Consider the following 25040-nt stretch of genomic DNA (forward strand, 5'->3'; position numbering starts at 1 on the left):
TATTTATTTTCATCTTATTTGAGCATACTGAGAGGATATACCAGCAATAGAAGATGGTCCAGTTCTCTGCACTTTATCATATTGCCTACTCTTCCTTTGAAATTATTTACTAACTTTTATAAGGTTGATAGCCATAATGTTAACCTATTAGTCTCTCATTCTTAGTGAGCTGTGCTGCTTTCTTTTATAAATTATGATTGGAGGGCAGCCCGGGTGGCTCAGCGGTTTAGCACTGACTTCAGCCCAGGGTGTGATTCTGGAGATCTGGATCGAGTTCCACATCAGGTTCCCTGCATGAAGCCTGCTTCTCCCTCTGCCTGTGTCTCTGCCTCTCTATCTCTCTCTCTCTCTGTGTCTCTCATGAATAAATAAATAAAATCTTTTAAAAAATAAAAAAATAAATTATGATTAGAGTAAATCAGAATTGAGAGTCAAATTATAATGAATAAAGAATTCTTTCACCATTTTTAATATTTTATTCATTTCATTTGGTTTATATCAGAGTTGTGTATAAGTTTACAGGATGATAAATTTTTATATGTGTTTGTTATTATTACTATTTTTTTACTCATACAAGATCTTTGAGGTGCTGGGTCATGCACCTTTGGTTTTCAAACCTGGATAATTTTATTTTGAGAAGTCATGTGACTCAATATTTTTGGGACTAGCTGTATCTATGCACAAAGCCCTGCCTTGGCTTCACCTTTGAACCTGGGTTCCTCGAAGACCCAGTTTCCTATTCACCTCATCTCATGATCCCCAATGGGAGAGTGAGGCACTGTTCAGCCAAGTAGGCTGAAGAGCCTGTCTTTCTCCAAACAAAAGCTAATCATGAGTTTCCTGGAAGAGAGAGATAGTTTGACTGTTTGGTCAGGAAAATGCCATGGTGAGGTAAACTTGCCTGACTCTACTAGTCTTTAAGGACTAATCTTTTTATATGAGAAGAATTACAGAGAAGATTACATGTCATGAACTCTAATGGGCACCAAGTAGGCTCTTGGGGATAGGGAGATTGGTTGGAAGGGGTGCTTTTAGTACCCAAAGGAAAATAGGTGGCATAATTTAACATAATGCAATATTTCTGTCATTCATTTCTATCACTATTCTAAATCTGAATATACTCTTCATTAAATGTATCAGCTTAAGAAATCTACTATGGTCATAGTTGACTAATATGTCACCTCACATATAATCATGACAATCTGAGATTAACCGGCTACTGAGTGCTACTTTTATGATGCTTTTGCTAGCAGATTCTTACTTAGAAATGTGAACATTTGGCAGATATACTCATATTTGACTCTCTGCTGTACAAGTTTATTAAATCTGAAAAAGTAGCCAGATTCTCACTTGATAGTTCTTGAGTCTTTAAATTTTTTCATGCATCAAATAAAGATTTTTTTCGAGAAAGGATTTTAAAGAGCCACATTCCACATCCTTTGTAAGTTATGGTAGTTAAAAAAATGAAAAATACATTACTCATTCATCTAGAAGTAATTTGAGAATACATGTCCCAAGCATCATCCTAGTTTCTGTAAGGTGATACAAAAATGGATATGGTTAAGTCCATCCATCCATTCACTCATTCAGTCAGGTTGTCAGTCAATAAACACTATTGAGACAACTTAATAAAATATGGTTTCCATTTGTAGTGTAGGATTCCTACCTAACAAGATTATTGAGATCCTTTGGGTTAATTATGAAATGAATGTAAGAGATCATTGATGCAAGTGATGAAAATTCATGCTTGGGGACGTTTGTTCAACATCAAACTAGTCAGCCTCTATGTTCTCCTGACCATACAAGGTACTGTGAACACACACTAATTTACCTTAATTGAATAAAAGTTCATCATATACTTATGGAGTTCCACGTTCTAAGCTAGGTACTGGGAATAACCAGATGAAAGAAGCATGCTTGTCTTTGAAGAACTTGATAGGAATGGAGATAAGGATTCTCAGGAATTGTGTGATGGTATGAGTGATATTGAATACTGAGGAAGGAGCAGAAGTTTCCTGACAGTAGTGATACATGGACTGAATTTCAAAATGCTGAAGCAGCTGGGACATCAGTGTTTCAGCCACAAGTGGAAGGGATCAGAGATCTGAGAGAGCTTGCTCTTTTGGAGGGACTACATGGCATGTGTTATTACTGGAGCATGAAGTCTATGGAAGAGCATTGGGAGAGGTCCTGGAAGCTGGGAGAGAGCATTTGGAGATTCTTCTGAAAGGGATGATGAGTCAGATTCTACTTTCCGTCTGACCTGCCAGTATTTCACTGGCACATTTTCCCCCCCAGCACATCTGATGAATTTGTTGTATTTTTACTTAAAATAATAGTAGTATTATTTGAGCTCCTCAGTGGTAGAAAACAAAGAATAATTATGAAGACAGCTCCAGTGTCAAGACATGTTCCTCATTGGTGCTACCTCTCAAGTGAGTTATATGAAGCACCTTCAGTTGTATTTATTCCTCTGGTCCTCTGCACAGACTAATGGGATAAAATGAAATTTCTTTTGTTTGCTAGATAAGGAAATGGAAGCCCTAAGATAGAAATTGGCTTTTGCCAAGCCACACAGGGAACCAATGGCTGGACTAGAATCCAGATCCAGAGCTCAGGCTCTTGGTCCTAGTGCAGTGTTTCTGCCATGAATCGTGTAGGCTCTGTTCTGCTGTGATCACAGTGTGCACTGACCCACTCTCAGAGTGTACAATTTAGAATGTGAAGCAGGTGAATCCATTACCATCTCATGTTTCTAGACAGCATTCAGTCCTTTATTAACTACCCACTGTGTGCATTTTCATGCTCAGGAATGTGTAGGAAGTCAGTCTAGGGATTTGAATTCCACCTCTGATTCTACATACCTCTTAATTTTGAGCAGATTCTCAAATTCTACTTTTTATTTGCTCACATATAAAAGTGGGCCCAGTGATAGTATCTAAAACACAAGATAATATGTCCTTAGCAGAGGACCTGGCATATGTTAATCTCTCAAAACCATTATATAGTAGCTAAAGTGATTAATAACATCCTGGTCCTGCATTCTCTGTGCTTTAGCCTAGTGAGAACACCAAAATTCAGAAGACAAATTTAAGAAGTTTCAACAGGACTTAAAGGCAGAAAATTCTGGGCATTCCAGACCTTTATTACTATTTTTTAGCATAATGGAGTCAAGCATTTTTGGCTATTTACCCTTTCTGTGGCTTCTTACTGTTCTGCCCAAAATGCATGGTTGCTAAAGAAAAACACCTACTGGTGAGGGAAATGGATTGACTTACTATTGGGAACAACATCATCTTCTTTCCCTCTACTACTTCCTATACCACTAACTGCTCTAAAACTTCTTCTGTCCTCTCCTGTAGCTGTTTTTCTTGGCCTACTGAGAGTTTTTTTTTTTTTTTTTTCTTCTTCTTCTTGGGTATCTCATGGAATTGGGAGTTACTCCATTAGTTATGGCAGTACCCATAAGCCTGTCACGGATAGACATGGAGCCATGGATAAGTATGAGTTAGGTCCTCACTGCACACACCCACACATTCTCACATACCACACACACACACACACACACACACACACATCCCATATACACGTGCATACCACACATGCACAAACACAGACAGAACATTCCTGTTTCCATTTAGTTTGGCTTCTTAAATGAAATAGTTTATGTAAGTAAGACCATAGGTTAAGTACGCCCATGTTGAGAGATCTGACAAACGAGTCTGGCCTGAGAGGCATTTTTTATATCATAGGGCTTAAACAGCATCATTTTCAGGGGTCAAGCCCTACTGGGCCTGGCTTGGGGTTCTCTGCCAGTTTTGAGGGTGTGGTATGGAGAATTTGATGTTTACTTTAATGACTGTGAGAAGTCTCTTAAACAGATTGGCTGCCTAGGAAAACATTTCAGATGCTTCTCAGTCTTGAACTTTGGCTTCTCCAGTCATGACCAAAGGAATATTAGTGTAAGTTTAAAAACTTCTCTGATCATTCCATTAAAATTGCGGTTTCTCTCTTCTATAAAATTAGCTAACCTCACTTAAACATGGCCACTGCTTATATATAATCAAACTATACTCATAAAATTACAACTTTGCTTTACCAAAACCTAAACTGAAGCTCTCATACTGATGAGTGTAGCCTTCACAGGACTGAGATTGATGTAGTACAAGCTTCTTGACAGCAGGTGCCTTATTTTGTTTTCTGGTATGTCCTCAGCTCCTGGAACAAAAACTTCATTTATACCAACAAAGTATGAGTTCTTTCAGGGAGTTTTATTGAATCTCTCATCTTGGTGGATGTCTGGCACATAGCAAACTTTTCAATAAGTATTTGAGTGTGATTGATCACTGACCCCTGCAATTCTGTCTTCTGACCTTCATTAGTGTAGATTCAGACCTTGGTTCTTATTTAAGATGACTACTCTTTGGAGAGGTAACTCATAAAGTTGGTTTTCATGCCTGCTGCCTATGAAGGATGGAGAAGTGAGAGTAATGTGACATGGTAGGATTAAGTGGTTGGAGTGATGTGATGTGGTAGGAGTGATGTGGTAGGGGTAAGTGGTTACAACTATGGGGCAGGTTAGGAACAGATAAGGGTTTTCCTCCTTCAACTCTAAACTGCAGCCAGGCATTAACCAGCCCTGTTCCTACCTCCAGCCCATTTCCTTCAGGGCTCTCCCATGCTGTCTGTTGTCTGAAACACAGAACATAAGATTACTGCCATCCCCTTAGGAATAACAGGCTACTCTCCTACTGGCTGAACAATGTAAGTCCATGGATGAATATTTTGCCATTTTTCACAGCTCTAGTGAATCCTACACATGAATTTTTTTTCCTCAAATTTATATTTTTATATGACTATAAAAACAAGATGTATTCATTTGAAGAAAATTGGGGTTACACATAAGGTATAAATAAACAGAATAAAATTACTGATTAACATTTATTATATTTCATTCCAATAATTTCTTATGTCAACTTTTTTCCTTTTGCACTATTCAGATCATATGGTATGAAAAAGAAAATATTTTGACTTTTCACTTAATATAATTAGTATAAATACCTTCCCATAACATTAAATGGCATTGCAAATGCATGTCACAAAACCACAAACTTTTGTATTATGCAAGCATACCATAATATACCTAGATATTCCTCCATTGTTTGACAGAAATTAATGAGTAGCAGAATAAGAAGTCTTTCTAAGCATGGAGGTCAGTGTTAGGTCATGCTTGGGACTGCAGAGACCCAAGCTTTTGATCTTTCCGGCTTGAGATGATCATTTCATGTTTTCTTTTTTTTTTTTTTCGTTTCATGTTTTCTAAATCTAGTCTTTATTCATTACCATTTGATTAACATAGATGCTTCACTGGATATGGATAAATAAGATGTCTGTAGAAATAATAATATCCTCATTCTGTGCCCTCTGACTTTTATAATTTTGAAAAGACAGAAATGACACGTGGTCTAATGGATGAGTATAGGCAAACAAGTCACAAACACCAACAAAGATTTTTACTCTTTACGACTTACCAAATAGTTCAAAAGAACATAGATAGTACATTTCAACATTAATTTGAATGACTAATGGTCTGGTTTGATAAAATTAAATGAACACTGACTAAGCCTCCATCAATGCCAGACATAATTTAGAAGGCTCTGGAAGAGCCTAAAACTTCACAGGAAAAAAAAAAAAAAAAAACTGAACTAATTAAGAAACTCAGTAAAGTTGCAGTATACAAAATCAACATACAAAAATCAGTTGCACTGTTTTTTTAAAGATTTTGTTTATTTATTCATGTGAGACAGAGAGAGAGAGGGAGAGACACAGGCACAGGGAGAAGCAGGGTCCTCACAGGGAGTCTGGTACAGGACTTAATCCCAGGACCCCGGGATCATGCCCTGAGCCAAGGGCAGATGCTTAGCCACGGAGCCACCCAGGCATCCTTCATTTGCACTTCTTTACACCAACAATTATTTATCCAAAAAGGAAATAGGAAAACAATCCTATTTACAATAGCATCAAAAAGGATAAAGTACTTAGGAATAAATTTAGCCAGGAACCCTGGGTGGCGCAGCGGTTTAGCGCCTGCCTTTGGCCCAGGGCGCGATCCTGGAGACCCAGGATCGAGTCCCACGTTGGGCTCCCTGCATGGAGCCTGCTTCTCTCTCTGCCTATGTCTCTGCCTCTCTCTCTCTGTGTGTGTGACTATCATAAATAAATAAAAATTAAAAAAATAAATAAAAGCTGGAAAAGTGACTTTTAAAAAAAATGGAATAAATTTAGCCAGAAAGTGAAAGATCTATATACTGAAAACTATAAAACAGTGATGATAGAAAATGAAGAAGACACACATAAATGGAAAGATACCTCATGTTCATTGATTGGAGGAACTAATATTGTTAAATGCCCATACTACCCAAAGTGAATTACAGATTCATTGCAATCCCTATCAAAATTCCAATGTTATATTTCACATAAAAAGATGAAAAAACTAGTTCTAAAATTTGTCCGAAGTCACAAATATCCTGAATAACCAAAACAACCTTGAGAGAGGAGACACTCTTCTTGATTTCAAATTATATTACAAAACTGTATTAATCAAACAGTATGGTACTGGCATAAATACAGACACATGTACCAATGGAACAGAATTGAGAGCCCCAGAAACCTGTGCATATGTGGTCAACTAATTTTCTTTTTTTTTAAGGTTTTATTTATTTTTAGAGAGAGTGTGTGACTGGGCAGAGGTGCAGAGGCAGAGGGAGAGAGAGAACCTCAAGGAGACTCCACAGCAGCATGGAGCCCAATGTAGGACTTGATCTCACAACTCCGAGATCATGATCTGGGCAGACATCAAGAGTTGGGCGCTTCACCGAATGAAAAGAAAAGAAAACCATGCAGCCACTAAGAGCCAATTAACTCTACAAGGAACCAAAAGCCAGGAATGGGGACAGAATAGCCTCTTTATTAAATGATGCTAGGAAAACTGGATATCCATATGCAGCAAATGAAATTTGACCCTTATTATATACTTACATAAACTCATAATAGATTAAAGATTTAAACATAAGACCTGAAACCATAAAATTCGTAGGAAAAAAGAGGGAAAAGCTCCTTTTTTTGGGGTATGACGGCAAAAGCTTAGGTAACAAAAGCAAAAATACACGTGGTGGGAATGTAAATTGGTGCAGCTACTACTGAAGAGACTATGGAGTACCTCAAAAACCAAAAATAGAACTACCATCTGATCCAGCAATCCCTCTTCTGAGTATGTAATTAAAGGAAGTGAAATCAGTATCTTGAAGAGGTATCTGCACCTCCATTTTCATTGTAGAATTGTTTATAATAGCCAATATGTGGAAGCAACCTATGTATCGTATCCATCAACAAATAAATGGATAAAGAAACTGCAGTATGTATGTATATATTTGAGTATTATTCAGCCTTCTAAAAGAAGGAGATCTTGCCATTTGCAACAACATAGATGAACCTGCAGAGTATGCTTGCTTTGCAAAATAAGCCAGATAAAGAAATAAAAGCACTACATTATCTCACTTATATTTGGAATCTAAAAATGTTGAATACAGCAAGTAGAGTGGTGGTTACCAGCTTTGAGAAGGTGGGAGAAATGGGTACAAAGTTATAGTTATGTAGAATGAATAAGTCTAGAGATTTAATGTACAGCGTGATGATTATAGTTAATAATATCATATTGAGGGGATCCCTGGGTGGCTCAGCGGTTTGGCACCTGCCTTTGGCCCAGGGCGCAATCCTAAGAGTCCTGGGATCAAATCCCACGTTGGGCTCCCAGCATGGAGCCTGCTTCTCCCTCTGCCTGTGTCTCTCTCTTTCTCTCTGTCTATATAAATAAATAAATAAATAAATAAATCTTAAAAAAAATAATATCATATTGAACACTGGAAATTTGCTAAGAGTAGATTTCAGGTGCTCTCCTAATACACACTCATGCATACATGTACACACAAGATTGTAACTATGTGAGTAGATGTGTTAGTTGGCTTGATTATAACAATTATTTCACTATTGATTTGATCAAATTTCAAAGCACCATGTTTCACATGTTAAAATATTTTTTTTAATTTAAAAAATAAAAGATATAAAAGAATGGAAATTAGCAAAGGGCAAGTTTGGGGCATAAGGAAACAAAATGACATGGAATGTGAAGCCCAGGATCTTCTCTTCAGTTGTGTCAGCACCTGGGCCAGCAAGTTCTGTACTGATGATATGATGTTGGACTCAGGGTGTCCTAGTCTTACACCTGTCTGTCTAGGAAGTATCTGCCTAGGAAGAGACAGAACTGGAAGTTTGGAAGCATTTAATTCAAAGTGAAACCAGGTCTGTTTTGTTGGAGATTGAATAGATTGGAAAATGAAATCTTACGAATTGTCAAATTGGATTTGTGGGAGCAGACTGAACTAGATATTATTCAGTTGAAGATATAAGTTAGAAATATGTTGATATATTTGAGATGCCTTGGTATCATTTTTAAAGTTTTCTCAAGTAACTTTTTATAATTTTAGCATACATAGTACCTCCTGGATTGATAAGACTATGTTAGCAGAGTGGTAAGAGGGAAGGAGAGGATAATTTATGCCAAATTAAGTATAGCTTCTCACTCAATAGAAATTATGATTCAGCATAGAATACAGACATCACATGGTTATAAGTAGAATGAATGGGTGGGCCCTGACAATGCCAAATGTGGCTAAAGATGGACATGATCAACTTTGGGACACCAGTTTAGAATTTTGATGTCAAGGAGACAGTGAGGCCCCATAAAATCTTGCTGCTTAGCCTATTGGTTTTGGCAGAGTCATTTAGGATCTGAAGAAAGAATAGATTGAGATAGGTAGGGTGACTTAAATATTCAATCTAGGGGAAGTAGAACAAAGGTAAGTTTCTGCTGGGCAGGATTTTTCAAACTGCAAGTAGTTGCCAGGATTTAAAAACAACAATAAAAACAACAACATAAAAGTAAGCCAGAGTTAGTTGGTATACAAAAGATCAGAATGATAGAAAAGAGAAGTATGATTCCATAAAACTTTGGTTTCCGTTTTGATAGCAGAGAGAAGCATAACATACATTTCTTACCCTAAGTCCAGGTCCAAAGTGTTGAAAACAATCCTCTAAAGATCTGCTGGAAACAAACGAGGGAGGCATTTGAATTTTTTTTTAAATCTTATTAGGACAATGAAAGATTTCATTATAGCATGTTCTTTATTTTATAAAAGCTCTAATTAATCTTGTTTCAGTGTTATTAAAAAATTAAATCATGGGATGCCTGGATGGCTCAGTGGTTGAGCATCTGCTTTTCACTCAGGGCATGATCCTGGAGTCCCAGGATCGGGTCCCACATTGGGCATCCTGTGTGGAGCCTGCTTCTCCCTCTGCCTATGTCTCTGCCTCTCTCTTTCTGTGTCTTTCATGAATAAATAAATAAAATCTTTAAAATAAATAAATAAACAAATAATTGAATCTTGCCCTAGATAATTTTTTAAAATATTTCGAGGAACAGAGTTACAACAAACAAATATAAACAAACACTACTACGGCTAAACAGTTGACAAGGAAGAAAACAGCTATAATGTGCTTTATCTGTGATTATTTCTGTGTAGATGTGAATATGTTTGTATCTGTTTGTAAATTATTACTCAATCCAGAAGATTAGGTCATTTTTTACAAATAGCAAATTGGCGCTGAATGTAGTGATAAAGCAAATTAAATGGTCTTATTTGATTTCATGGCTCTCATGAAAGATCTCATTGGATATTTTTAGGACTAATAAGCTGCATAGGATCTTCTTAGCCATTAGTCTAGCTATGTTTTCTTTAGAATATTGAAAAATAAATACTCTTCAAGGAAGAAAAAGCTATATCTTTTAGAGAAGTTGGTGTCAGATACGAGACTTTGTTTGTTAGGCTTAGAAAAGCCTTTACTATCGTTGGGAAAAAAATAAATTACTGTTTTACAAGCCTGTAATTGTTGCTACTGACAATGGTAAAGGTTTTGTTATAAGACCAAAGCAAATAGATTGAGGTGGTTTAATTAAAAAAAAAAGTTTTTAACTGAAGGTGGTCATATCTGGAAAGGAGTTTTAGCAATTAGCAAAATGATGCTGATTGTTTTGAAGTCTTGTCTACACAGTAAATTTCAGGAGCATGTTATCATGTCTACCATTCCCAATGCTGTTTTTTCAAAAATATTCCGTTTGTGTAAGTGTGTGTGCTGCCAGCTGGGTAGGATTCCTTTTACAAAGACCTAACTGAATGAATTGGAGAGGACTCTTTATTTATCTATGATTTCAACTCCACCTGTTTACCATTTTCTTGTTAAAAGGAATTAGTGAGTGTTGGGTATGTGGCTATGAAGCAATTGAACAAATCTCCACTGCAACTATAATACAAATCCATCTTCAATCCCAGAGCAAATTGTTCTCATTTTGGGAGGGAAAAAGGTATTTTCTCAGCTAAAAACAAAAATTAACAAATATTTTGCAGAAGGTGAACTCTAGGGTCCCAACCAAATCCTGAACAAATTAGAGTGAAGCAGAAACAGCTGTTGGGTAAAATGCACATCCTAAGTGTAGGTTCTGGGCTGTCAAGCCAGATTGCTTGGAGCCAGCCCGTCCCAGCTTTACCATTTCTCAGCACCTTGGCAAAGAGTAGGAAATGTGGAAAGAGGGAGCACATGTTCATGAAAAACAACAGGAGCTCCAGATTCTCTTTGGTTTGGCACCTATGGTATTCCAAGGTGATTCCTCACCCCTTGTGTTCCTCTGGGAAGCAGCTCACGAAAATGTAGAAGACTTGCTCCTGTGATAGGAGGATGAATGAAGCTGTGACTGGGCTGTGAAAAAGCGGCAAGCTTCTCAAACGAATTGTCATTTTGCAAGTGTTCTCCCCAGACAGGGTTTAGTGTGATAATCCTGCAACCTTCACCCTGGAAGGTTATACTTTGTGTAAAAGTGCACAAGACATTTTCTATGTTTATCCAATCATAATTTGAGAGATACAGAATGATTAAAAAAAACTGAAACACAGTTTTGATCATTTTTCAAATTCCAAATTTGCTCTCACTCCACCTAAAACTGTTACATTTGAGTCCAGGAAAGGTGTCAAATGGTTCCAAATATCCTATGATCTTTTAGATATGCTAAGAAATTGTAAAATGATTTAGTGCTATTCCTCTTTCAACTTTATGCTTATTTTTCTTGTTAAATTTTGAAGTGTGCCTAGGGACCCAGAGGAAAAGCACACTTCTTTCCATTCACATTTTGAACAGATTAGAAATAAGAACAAAAAGAGTGAAATTTCAAGGCCAAAATATAATCTTCATAATGGTAAGGCAGCTATGGTTTAATATGACTTCTTTATTGGGGTGTATGGGCTTTTTAACACTGGGCTAGAATTAGAAAGTCTTATGGAGACTCTTCCACGTATCAAAGGCTTTGTCCGCAGGAAACTTGTTTGCCATGTGACCAAGAACAATCAAAAACATATGCTCTCTGTGGAATATAATCCCTCCAACATCATTATAGTATAATTTATCTTTTTATATATAGCTTAGTTTCTATTTATAATGCATACATATGAAGAAAACAAATGAGAAAGATCTAAAATGGAATGATAAAGTCTCTTATTTATCTACCTTTCTCCTTCATCTGATACTCCAATGGCCACCAATCTTAGTTTCCATTTTTACTTTCTTTGATTGGTAGCATTATAATTTTAAATGACATACTTCTATTTATACTTCTTTTTTTAAGATTTTATTTATTTATTCATAAGAGAGAGAGAGAGGCAGAGACAGAGGGAGAGGGAGAAGCAGGCTCCATGCAGGGAGCCTGATGTGGGACTCAACCCCGGGACTCCAGGATCACACCCTGAGCCAAAGGCAGACGCCCAACTGCTGAGCCACCCAGGTGTCCCCCTATTTCTACTTCTAAAGTTATCTTTATACAGTATCTCTTGATGTCCCTCCATAAAAGATGAGGAACTTTGCACACTCAGACTACTTCCCACCTCCTCTTTTCTCTGCACCTTCCTATTTTTTATTGGGCATTTTCTTGTTTTTAACTTTATTTGTGGGAGGGGACCTACTTAAAAGTAAGCTCCCAGAGTTCAAACTGCATTTCATCACTTATTTACTTATTAGCTATGTAATCTTTTTTTTTCCTAGTTAGTTATGTAATCTTGAAAAAGATGCTTTGCCTGTCAAAACTTCAAATTCCGCATGCGTAATTGGGGGTAATAATAGTACCTCTTTCATAAGTAACTGTGAGGACTAAATTGTTCAATCTATATAAAGTGCTTAGCACTGTGCCTAGAAGTCAAAAAACACTAAACAAATGTTACATGTGGTTCTGTGACAATAATACACTTTGTCAAGAGGTTGATTCTAAAATTTGAAATCTACCAAACAGAATCTACAATATCATGATTATTTAAATATTCTTAATGGTAGACTCAAATAGCATGATTGGACTTCTAGAAAAACAGATGTAAATTTTTGTCTCTAAAACTGTCCTTTAAAAAAGATGCTTCCAAGTGTCAATGTTTAATAGATGTTCTTAATTTCTTCAGATTTCCTTATTTCTTCTGGTTACACTATTTTTTTTATATATTTTAATTTGAGGAGATATACAGTATTGGTTCTCAGCTTATAGGTTCCATGGTTTATGTGACCTTATGCAAGTGAGTTAGCTTTTCTATATCTTATTGGTCTTATCATGAGATGGGGTAATAATAATATCTTATTCATAGTGTTATTATAAATAATAAATGAAACAATACATAAATAGCACATAGTAAGGCATCTAGCACTTTGCTGTTTTTTCTCCTTTTTTTAATTTTGGAAGAGTACTTTATTCATTTATTTATTCTTACAAAATGTTGGGGCACTTGGGGCACCTGGGTGGCTCAGTTGGTTAAGTCTCTGTCTTTGGCTCAGGTCATGATCTGGAGCTCCTGGGATCAAGCCCTGAGTCAGGCTTCCTGCTCAGTGGCAAATCTGCTTCTCCCTCTCCCTGTGTGATTTCTCTCACTCTTGAGCTCTCTCAAATAAGTAAATAAACTATTTTTAAAAAATTTTGGGACACCTAATGTTCTTTGTACAAAATACATTTTTATTTTCCTCTCCTAAGTGAGTGCTTTTAAGATTCTAAATTAAATGTTGGAATTTGGAGTTCTGTTTCCCATTAATGATGGAATATCTTACTGCAGACCAACATTCCCCCAATAACATCTAGACAAGCTGGAAAAAAAATAGCATGTAGGCACTGGAGGACCCATAGAGCAGCCGGGACTGACCAGCTGGGACAGAACCCAGTAAGAAGCTAAGTGCATTGAAGTTAATCCAAAATTTTGCATTGCTTTCTACTCAAGATATGTGCTGTTCTCGGCATGGGGCCAATAGCCTAAAAGGTTGTGCAGTAAGCGACAGCTAAACGAGCAGAGCATTTGGCAATCTCCTGGGACGGAGGAGATAAAAATTGGATTCCATATACCAAGGAAATGGGATCATTCATGGTAAAAGCCTCATCCTGCCAGTTAGGACCTCTAAAGGGAGTACACACTAGGACTAGAAGCAAACTGGAAATAGATCATCTCTCTCTCTCTCTCTTTCTCTGTCTCTCTCTCTGTCTGTCTGTCTCTCTCTCACACACACATACACACACACACACACACACAGAGGAATTGAGTTTTGTCAATGACAGACTGGATTATGGTGATCTGTACCTATTCTAAATGCTTACTAGAGCATAAAACTCTGTCCTTTGGAGGAAGATAAGTCAGTCAAATCTCAAATTATGTCTACAATTTTTTTTTATTCACAATGTCTGCCATTAAATAAAAATAATCAAGCATGTCAAGAAATAGGACCAAATGACCAAAACCAAGAAGAAATACAGACAATAGAATCAGACTAACAGGTGATCCATTTATTATTTCACATTTACTTTTATGGTATAGTGATTACGGTGTTAAAAAAATGTCAAGAGTAAGAATTTCCTTAGGGAACTAGGACATATTAAATAATGGAAATTCTAGAACTGAAAAGTACATAAAAGAAAATTAAGAACTAAGAATAGAGATTTAAAAGATTCATCATAAAAAAATTAAAAAACAAAAATAAATTAAAAAATAAAAGATTCATTATAGAAGAGAGGATAAATTAATTAAAAGATAGATTATGATAAAATATCCAAATTAATGCAAAGGAAAAAAAGATGTTAGATAGCTAAAAATGCATTAAAGACATGTGGGGTATGGTGAAAAAATCTGGCGTATATACATCTGAAGTCCTAGAAGAATAGGGAAAAGGATTATGAGGAAAGCAAAATTTGAAGAGATACTGGCCAACAATTATCCTGAACTGATGAAAACCATCAAGACACAAAATTCAAGAAAAATTACAAACCCTAAATTGGCTAATTTTTTAAAATATGTATAACATGTTAAAACTACTAAAAACAAAAGAAAATCTTAAAAGTGGTCAAAAGAAAAAGATATTTTGCCTTCAAACGAACAAAAAGACTAACATTTAAATTCTCATCAGAAATGATGGAAACTAGAAGATGATGGATTAGCATCTTTAACAGTGCTTAAAGAAAATAACTGAAAACCTAAAATTTTGTGTTCAAGTCAATATACTCCAAAAGTAAGGAATAAGAAAATCAAAAAGAGAATTTGTTGTCAACAGATCTGTGCCAAAAGTAATAATCAGAACACAAATTGTCAGACTATTGATGTAGACCCGAATATATATGAAATTGCTTCACTCTAGTTTCCTTGGGTCCCCTTTCAAGGCACAAAGATGTGCAAGAAAAACAAAGTTGTTGTTTTAAGCTTATGATCTAAGAGCATTTTTAGTACAGAATCCCCTGACCATACAGAGTGACCAGTTTATTTAAGTTTTTTCTCTCATTTCATCATTTTTCTATCTACTATTTGTAAATGATGCTCTATGTTGGTACTTTTAGTACTCTAATTAGTTTTTTAAAATAATTCATAATTGACAAATTCTAAATACTTCAAGTAGATTCTCAAATTCTGATGTATATATATATTTTTAAATATTTTATTTATTCATGAGAGACAGAGAGAGACAGACAGACAGACAGTGGGAGAAAGAGGTTCCATGCAAGGAGCCCGATGTGGGACTCCCATCTCGGGACTCCGGGATCATGCCCTGGGCTGAAGGCAGGCGCCAAACCGCTGAGCCACCCGGCATCCCTCTGATGTATATTTGGATCACCCGAGGATCTTGTTAAAATGCAAGCAACCTGAATTGGAGCCTGAGATTCTGCATTTCTAATAAATTCCTGAGTGATGCCAATGCTAAGGTACCTGGACCGTGCTTTGAGTAGCAAAGTCTTTAAGTACTTATCTTGGCTTACTTCATCTTTAAATTTATATTTTACTCTTGTTCCATTTCTTAGTTTTGTACTCCTACAAATTAAACATTATTATTTACATACTATTTATTTAGATTAACTCATTATTTCTTTGCTTACTACTTCTTCTTGTATTTCATTTTACTTCTTTTAGAATTTCTGTGGTGAAGATAAGTTGGTAATAACCCCCAAGTTTCATTATACAAAACTATATTTTCTCCTCCTTGTTGAAAAACAATTTTACTGGGCAAAGCATTCCAAGATACTGCATTGTATTCTGATCTCCATATATACTAACATGAAATGAGTCATCTCTCTATTGATATTCTGGTGATCTTTCTCTATACTTAATTTAAGGACTAATTTTCTTTCATGTTCATTATCTCACTATGATATAGTTTTGTGTGAAGTTATTTTTTATTTATTCTTTTTGGAATATACTAGACTTCTTGGATCTGGGAATTGGTGTTCTTCAATGGGTCTGGAAAATTCTCAAACATAATGTCATTAAATATTGGCTTATTCTCATTCTTGCTTCTTTTATAATTACAATTGGACATTTGTTGGCTCTATGCACTCTATACTCTGGCTCCTAATTTCTCTTTCATATTTTCTCTCTCTGTGTCTTTCTGAGTTGAATTTTTAACATTTTAAGGTCTGTATTCTAGGTCACTAATTCTTTTCAACTTTAATCTATTTAGTTGATCCATTTTATTTTTTAAATTTTGAGTATAGATTTTCATTTCTAATATTTTATTTGCATCTTTAAAAGTATTGCTATATTTAAAAATATCAATTATCTTTTGTATTTTTTATTTCTTCAAAGTAATATAGTTGTTACGTATTCTCTGGGAATTACATATATGATACGTTAAGGAATTGATTCTCCAGAATTTAATTCAAGGTGCCTTGTCTCTTTGTGCTTTTCTTTTTTTCCAGTGAGTTGTTCATTTTCTTTGGAACTTTATCTGTGGGAATTCTTTGAGGCCTGTGTTGAATTAGTATTCTTCCAGAAATGATGTGTGTTTGCTTCTGCCAGTTTCCTGGGGGCACCATTGACCTAGGACCACTTTAAATTAAATTGTCCGTTTGAGATTTTTCAGACCTCACAGGTGGTGTAAATTTGGATGGCAAACTTGTGAAGGATCTGTTGTGGTTATAAAATCTCGTGGGTTTTTTTTTTTTTTCCCCTCTACTGGTGCCAATGCAGAGATTGGAAAGTTTTCTTGATCTATTTTTGGCAGTGAATTTGTTTCTCATTCAACCTTCTACAAAGGGTATAGCCAATTGGGACTTTAGCCCATTGGGACTCTAGCTTTATGCAGAGGTCTCCTAACAGACTACCCACCTGGGAGCAACTCCTCACCATTTTATCCTACCCTCTCAACCCTATGTACTTTGTATGATGGCATCCCAACATGTCTAGGATAAAAGAATTCTTTATGTCCTAGAAGTTGAACAAGTTTTTCTTCCTCTTTCTTTCAGGGTCTTGTGCAGCCAATGTGGGCAGGCGAGGGAGGCCAATTACATGTTGAAAGCACTTAGTTACATTCTACCCATTGCACGATCTTATAATACTACTTTGTGCTTCTGTCTCAAGCTCATCATGGGAAGAATATAACATAACAAAATTCATTTCAGTGTGTTCTGAACTAGATTAAAACTGCCAGTAAAATGGGATGTTATCTTAAGTTTGTTTTGTCACAACCTTCCTGCATAGTTCATGCCTTCTTTTTTGCACATAGTAGGTTCTCATTGAACGTCCAATGAGGTATTCAACTAATAACATTAATACTAACCTTATGATTAATCTGTCTGTGAAAATAAATCAACGGAAATCTTGAATTCAGCTAATAATTGGTAAGTCGTAGCTTGATTATTTCTGCATTTGGGTGCCTTCAATTAATTCTGGAGAAACCAAATTCAGTTACATGACTGGGTATTTGAGAATGTTATTCTTCCCAGAATCAATCCTCCCTCTGATTTCTAGTCTCAGCCATCTACATGGACAGTGGATGGAATCAAAAGTAGATAATCAAGTGGAAGAGATTTAAGATGTATGTTTTGAGACTGTTCCCAGACCTGTCCCTGTGGTTGAGACCCACAGATATTGTTTATACCCAAATCATAATGGGGGAATGATGGAGGTCCTCCTCAGGGCATGAGATGAAGCCCAGTGAAGGGGCTGTGGTCAGTTCCAGTGTGATTCTTCACCATTCCAAGGTCAGTCCTGTCAGGCTCTCCATAAGTCATGAGTTAGTCATGCACTTGGGACCTAGGCAGCACTCCAGCCTCCCTCTCTGAGAAGCCCTCTGGCTCAGGCCATCTGTCACTTTTCTCCAGCAGACAATCAATGGGTCTGCTTACTCTTCTCAAGCTTAATTTCAGGCCCCAATGGATGACTTGAACCCTGTATTGACCCACCATATTTCCTGAACTTCTCCCTCTTTCCTCTATCCTGATATCTTTTACAACTGCCAAATTTCTCAGGGTTAGCCTTAAAATAAAAATTCTAGATTTAAAGAAACAACAGTTTGGAGTACTTGTAGATAATGTCTATGGTGTTACAATTCATGTTATTTCAGAAGGAAGGGAGGGAATGAACACTCAAAAACTACTTCTACATTGTTTCTTTTTATTGGCTACCATCTCTAAAATCTGATTTATTCATGGTCACTCCACTAATCTATTTAATATCCTCAGGGATGATGCTGTTCTCCTCTTTCCAGCCTTCCTGGGAGATGAATCTCTCTTTTTTTTTTTTTTCCTAATTTTTATTTCTTATTGAATCTGAGAAGCTTCTTCACTCAGTCCAAACCACTGTACCCCATTCTTTTTCACTGCATACTAGTAAAATGAGAAAAGTGTTTCTTCTGGCCAGTGAAGTGTTCCAATGGCTCCTTGGATGACAGGCTCCAGTACAGAAATCAATTCCTGGCAGTTTATCGTGAAGGCCCTGGGTCTCTGTCCTGCTTCCTGACCCCCAAGTTTTGTTCAAACCCAGCATGGTAAAATGGAATCTACTAACCTAGGTTTGGGAGCCTGTGATCTAGGTTTGATTTCCTATTCTGCCATTAATTCAAGAGTGTGGGCTTGATCAGTTCATTTATTTATTAATTTTGTTAGTTTTCTTAATCTGTGAAGTGTGTAAATTAGTACCTACCTTATATAGTGGTTGTGAGCGTTAACAATAATTATCTAAAGGTGGCTACCTGGGTGGCTCAGTGGTTGAGCATCTGCCTTTGGCTCAGGTCATGACCCAGGGTCCTGAGATCAAGTCACACATCAGGCTCCCTGCAGGGAGCCTGCTTCTCCTTCTGCCTATATCTCTGCCTCTCTCTCTCTCTCTTCTGTATCTCTCATGAATAAATAAATAAAATCTTAAAAAAAAAAGGACTAATTGTCTAAATCAGACCAGTGTCATACAAATGGGAAGGACTCAATAAATGTTAGCTGTTATTTTATTGTTTATTCACTCAATAAATATGAACTGAGTGATTGCAATTGTGGCAATGGTAATACCTCATGATTATAGTAACTTGGAGTTGCCCCAGAGCCCCGGCTAAAGTACTCATTGCTCCAAAGGGAGGGTGGATTTCTAATGGAGTCAAATGCCTTGAAGTTCAGAGCTAAGTGACCATGAAGCTTCTCTTGTTTAAAATACCATGACCCCCCCACCGCAACCCTCAGACCCAGTAAGGAATTCCTGCATAGTTAGTCTCCCTCATGCATGGCTTCTGAGGTTCTTAGGCCAGTGTGTCTGGGAAAGTTTCAGGCTGGAAGCATCAAGGAGTATTAATGTGCAGATGTAGGATCTGTCAAGAATACGAGCTGTGGTGCAACAAAAACCACCTGCGTGGCTTGTGATGTTTTTGAAACAGAGTGCCGGAAAGAAGGGGCCCAGGGCCAAGAAAGGAAAACGGAGCTGTAGATTTGTGTGCAGCTCAGAGCACAGGCCTGAGAGCAAGAGGAGGAGGAACGCTGCTGCTGTGCTGCCACTGCCCCACCCCCAGCACTGATGTTGGTGTCACGTTTTTATGACTGATGGGCCATGTCAGACTAAGGCATGCTGGATTTACTTCTGTGCATGCAGAGAAGGGAATAGAAAAGGTCAGTGTCTCTCTTAACACTCAGATAATGGGCTATCCCAACAAGGGACTCCCTCATACCCCTTACATCAGAACATAATAGGAAGTTTCCAAATAATAACACAAAACCGTCCCATGGGTTGCCAGGACCTAGGCTGCATGCCCCTCAGGCCTGGGGAGCAGTAAATCTGGAAGGAAAGCAGTTACCTTCCCAATGAGAAAGCTAGCGTCAGCAGTCCCCCATTACTCTTCTGGGCTTGCCAAAAACCCAGCAAGGATGCTGCCATGCGTGGAGAGCAGAGCCACTGCCAACAGGCAGCCATGTGCCTACCAGTGCCTTCGTTTCTGTGGGCTAGAAAACGCACAGCTGACTGATTGGCTGGGCTGTCCTCTTTCCCGGACTGACAAGGAACCTTTGCCAGAGCGGGCCTCATGGCTCCACTGATTGTTTTCCAGAGCCATGAGTTAAAACTGGATTTTCTGTTCCTAATTTATGCCATGAGAGCCTTGACTACAACTTAATTGGGAGCTCCAGAATGGTGGAGAAATAGCTACTGAGGTACGCAGTGCTGGCAGAAAGCTGGAGTAAGAAACCGCAGTCCAAAAGGCTTCAGAAAAGTGATTTGCTGAATGGAGGGGGATCCGAACAAAAGCATTTCCCACCAAGTGGCACAGAAAGAAGTCCAGTGATGTCAGGAGCACGGAGATATTGTGGACATTATCCAGGCTGAGGGGGAACAACTCCCAGACCAGCTTTCCCACCTACAGTGCTATCAACATGCACTCACCCAACACTCCCCCACTTCCTTCACATCTCTCCCTGCGTCTGCAAAGCTCTAGGAGCCCCCAGTGTTCTGTCCACAGCAAGGGCAACCCCACCTGACTTCAGCATCGGCTGATGAAAACCCATATGGGTGGGAGAGAAGGAGCAGGGTCAGAGGCAAAGACAACACCTGGATGAGAAGACAAAACTCCAAAGCCTGTGATTGGAGTGATGAGCTGAAGTTAGCCTGAGAGTAAGAACATTGATGGAGAAACACATTTAAAATGTGGGATTTTTTTCCCACCCTCTGAAATGAGCAGTTAACAAATATAGAACTCCTTAAAGAATATATAAAATGCTGCTGTGAAGAAAAACTATTTGTTGGCTTAAGTGGAATATTTGTTTGTATTGAGAGTTGTAGAACTAACCCTAGGAATTTTTTCCCCCTGGAATGTACTAATTTTAAGAGATATTGATCATAAAAAAATTTCCTCATATCTTATAGAAATTCTGTAAAGTAATCAAAGTTGAGATTTTGCCTGTTTTTCAGAGGGAGAAATTGGAATACCCAAGACCAAACAGGATCAGCAGAGCTGAATTCTCACTCCAATTTTCTGAATTCCAAATTTAGTGATATTTCCTGTTGAGCTTACTTTCATTTTATTTACCTTAGTGCCAAAGTCCAAGCTTTCCTAAGATAAAATATAATAAAATGCTTATTTTATTGTACTTTATTTTTTATTTTTAAGTGATCTGTACACCCAATATGGGGCTTGAACTCTTGACCCTAAAATCAAGAGTTGGATGCTATATTGAATGAGTCAGCCAGGTGCACCTAAAATTTTTTTTTGCACACAAAATATTGTCTATGTGTATGTATGTATCTGTGTGCATATGCACTTGTGTATTTAGGATACACTTAACATGACTTGGCCTTTAGTCAACTTACATATAATCAGGAAGACCTATAGCATCACTTTTGAGTAAAAAGGAACTTAAATAGATTTGTAAATATCTAATCTGCTTGAAAGAAAATAGAATTAAAAAGAATATCTGACAGAGGTGAGGTGATATTCTGTTGTAATGTTGATTTCCATTTCCCTGATCATCAGTGATGTTGAGCATCTTTTCATGTGTGTGTTGGCCATCTTTTTGTCTTCTTTGGAAAAATGTCTATTCATGCTTTCTACCCATTTTTAATTGTATTATTTGGGTTTTTTAAAGATTTTATTTATTCATTCATGAGAGACACAGAGAGAGAGAGAGGCAGAGACAGAAGCAGGCTCCATGCAGGGAGCCTGATGTGGGACTTGATCCCAGGACCTCAGGATCATGCCCTGGATTGAAGGCAGGCACTAAACCACTGAGCCACCCAGGGATTGCCAAGATTATTTGTTTTTGTTTTTGTATTTTTTTATGTTGAGTTGTATAATTCCTTTTGATAAAGGATACTAACCCTTTATCAGATCTATCATTTCCAAATATCTTCTCCCATTCCATAGGTTGCCTTTTAGTTTTGTTGATTGTTTTCTTTCACTGTGCAGAAGCTTTTTATTTTTATTTTTTTATTTTTTATTTTTATTTTATTTTTTTAATTTTTATTCATTTATGATAGTCACAGAGAGAGAGAGAGGCAGAGACACAGGCAGAGGGAGAAGCAGGCTCCATGCACCGGGAGCCCGACGTGGAACTCAATCCCGGGTCTCCAGGATCAGGCCCTGGGCCAAAGGCAGGCGCCCAACCGCTGCGCCACCCAGGGATCCCAGAAGCTTTTTATTTTGACAAAAGTCTAAAACCAACAGCACAAGAAACAACAGGTATTGCTGAGGATGTGGCGAAAGAGCAACCCTCTTGCACTGCTGGTGGGAATGGAAACTGGTGCAGCCACTCTGGAAAACAGTATAGAGGTTCCTCAAAAAGTTAAAAATAGGACTACCCTATGATCCAGCAATTGCACCATTTTGGTTATTCACCCAAAGAATAGAAAAATGCTAATTCAGAGGGATACATATACCCTGATGTTTATAGCAGCATTATCTACAATAGCCAAATTATGGAAACAGCCCAAGTGTCCATTGACTGATGAGTGGATAAAGAAGAAGTGGATATATATATATATAAGCTTTTTTTCATATATATATATATGAAAAAAGCAAATGGTAGTTTAATAGGCATTTATTGAAAATCTTCTGGGTATGTTTCAAACAGCATGTTAAACTCTGGAATTGTGGAGGTATTTACTTATCCCTTTCTCTGGTTGGTTTCCATCTGGATTCTTTCCATCCAGATGTGTTTGTATGTTATCAACTTCTATTAGGATAATAGCCTCAGTTATAGTGAGCTAACAAACAACCCCCCATGTCTCAACAGCTTATCACAAGGAAGTTTGTTTTGTCATCACACAAAGTTCACTTAAAGGTCCAGATAATTCTACAAAAGCTGTCCTCTGTATGGCAACTCCATGTTCCAAAATATCCCAATCTTTACTGTACTAATTTGTGACTTCCACATTTGGAAGCTGGAAAACAAATCCATTGATATTTCAGGTTTTCTCTTTTACAAGCAACATACATCAATTCTCACAGCATCTTGGCCACTGTCACATGGCTCCACTTAAATGTGAAGGCATTTATGAAGTAAAGTCTGCCTTCTATCCAGAAGCAAGAAGATTAAAAGATATCTAGGAGAGCCTACAACACTAAATATATATATACTTGAGACCCTGAGCAAGAGGCTGTAGGCAATCACAAACAATACCAAATAGTAAGAATCAAATGAAGAGCAAACAGAGCTGGAACAATTTGTAGACTTAAGTGGCCTGAGGTGCTCAGGGAGGTAGAGCTAAGTTGAGTTTTGACACTTGAAGAGAAATTAGAGAGATAAAGGGGAGCTCCTAATAGGAAGGAGACACAGAGTGGTTCTCCTAGAGAGGAACAAAGCAGGTGAGCTATACTCAGGCCCATCCCTGAGTGAGTGACTTAGCATGTACTGTGTTTTGAATAGTGCTAAATTTTGCAAAGTAAGAGAAAATAAAATTATTCAAGTAAATGAAGTTGAGAAGTGAGAGTAAGCCAGGTAGTATCAAAAATCCTACCTGAGATGGATCTGTGTAAGATTTTAGCTGCACATGGATTTTCCTGTGAATATCTTGAATCACCATCTCTAGGGCATTGATGCCTTCTTGAAAAATGCTCCCAGTGAGCCAGAAGGGATGCCAGGTGCCTACATCCATCAAGCTGTTTGGTCTACACTTAGAGAATCTCTGCTTCCTTTCCTTAAAAATTTTAAGCCAGATTTATTGGAGTATAAGTCATATCCAATAAAATCAACCTTTTTTTTCTGAGTAGAGTCCTATAATTTTTAATAAATGCATATAACTATGTAACCATCAGCATAATAAAGATAGTAAATGACCACATTTTGCTCTTCTGAAAAAGTTATCCCTTGTTCTTCTGTAGTCTATATATTTTCTCTATACCCAGCCCCTGGCTACTAGTTCTCTGTTGTATGTCCTTATAATTTTGCCTTTCCTAAAATATCATATAAATGAAACCATATATTGTGCAGCTTTTTTTTTTCAAACATGGCTTCTTTCATTTAGCACGCTGCATTTGTGATTCATCCACATTGTTGCATCCATTAGTAATTCATTTTGTTTTATTGCTGAATACTATTCCATTCCATGGATGTTCCAGTTTGTTTATCCATTCACCAGTTGAAGGATATTTGGGTTGTTTCCAGTTTTTGGCAATTATGAATAAAGCTGCAATAAACTTTCCCATCTAGATTTTTATGTGAACATATATTTTCATTTCTCTTGGGTAAATACCTAGGAGTGGGATCGCTAGGTCAAATGGTAAGTGTATGTTTAACTTTATAAGAAATGGCCAAATTGTCTTCTAGTGTATCTCACCGCACCCCCCCCCCCCGCCCTTTGCTGCTTGCTTTCATGATGCACTAGGAAAGTTTTTAAAGGTAATAATGAGACTTAATCCTCATGTATTCACAGATTTCTCAACTTACAAAGCACTTTCCATCCATTGTTTTATGTGTTCCTTGTAGCATCCAGAGTAGGAATAATGCCAAATTTAGAGTCACATGACCTAGGCTATTCCAAACTTAGATAAATCCTTTAACTTTTAGGGCCTCAATTCCTTTATTTGAATAATGGGAATGATCATGAGATATGATAGGCATAACTGTGAATTAGATCATGGATTTTAATGTAAGTCTTCTTTTCTAGCTCTGCTTCTTAATCTGTGTTATTGGAAAGTTGTTTAAGCCACATGAGCTTCATGTAAAATTGGATTAATAATGACTTCATGGAGCTATCTAAATTATTACAATAGATATATGCCAGTCACTTAGTTGTAAATGTAAAACTCACTGTAAATGAAGTGCTTCATAAATAACAGTTATTGTTATTATTGACAGTATTATTACTAAGGAGATAGTATGCTTGAAATTTGCAAATTGCAAAGGATTGTGTGAAAGTGAGCCATTTAGCAATGAATAAAATTAGGATTCAAGATATTCATTGTTAGTGACACTCTCAGTCACAACATTTCTAATGTGCTTGAACTTAAAACCCAGACTTCTTTAGCTTACCATGTGGCCTCCAAAGTTTTTCAAAGAATGGTTAAAATAATTTCTTCTGAGAATAGGACCTGCAAAACTATAGCACCATCCCTTATCTTTGCTCTCCATGGTCTCAGAATGCATTCATTAACGTAGATCTGATGACCATAGAGGGAGAGAACTCACTCTTAAC

General features: G+C 37.2%; 1 long non-coding RNA gene across 4 annotated transcripts in view; it reads left to right on the forward strand.

The window, feature by feature from the left end:
• The window catches only part of LOC112665096 (uncharacterized), a 137361-nt gene that overhangs the window by 76923 nt on the left and 35398 nt on the right, over positions 1 to 25040 (forward strand). The window lies entirely within an intron of this gene.

The sequence above is a fragment of the Canis lupus genome, chromosome 17, assembly GCF_003254725.2.
Source record: "Canis lupus dingo isolate Sandy chromosome 17, ASM325472v2, whole genome shotgun sequence".
Lineage (NCBI taxonomy): Eukaryota > Metazoa > Chordata > Mammalia > Carnivora > Canidae > Canis > Canis lupus.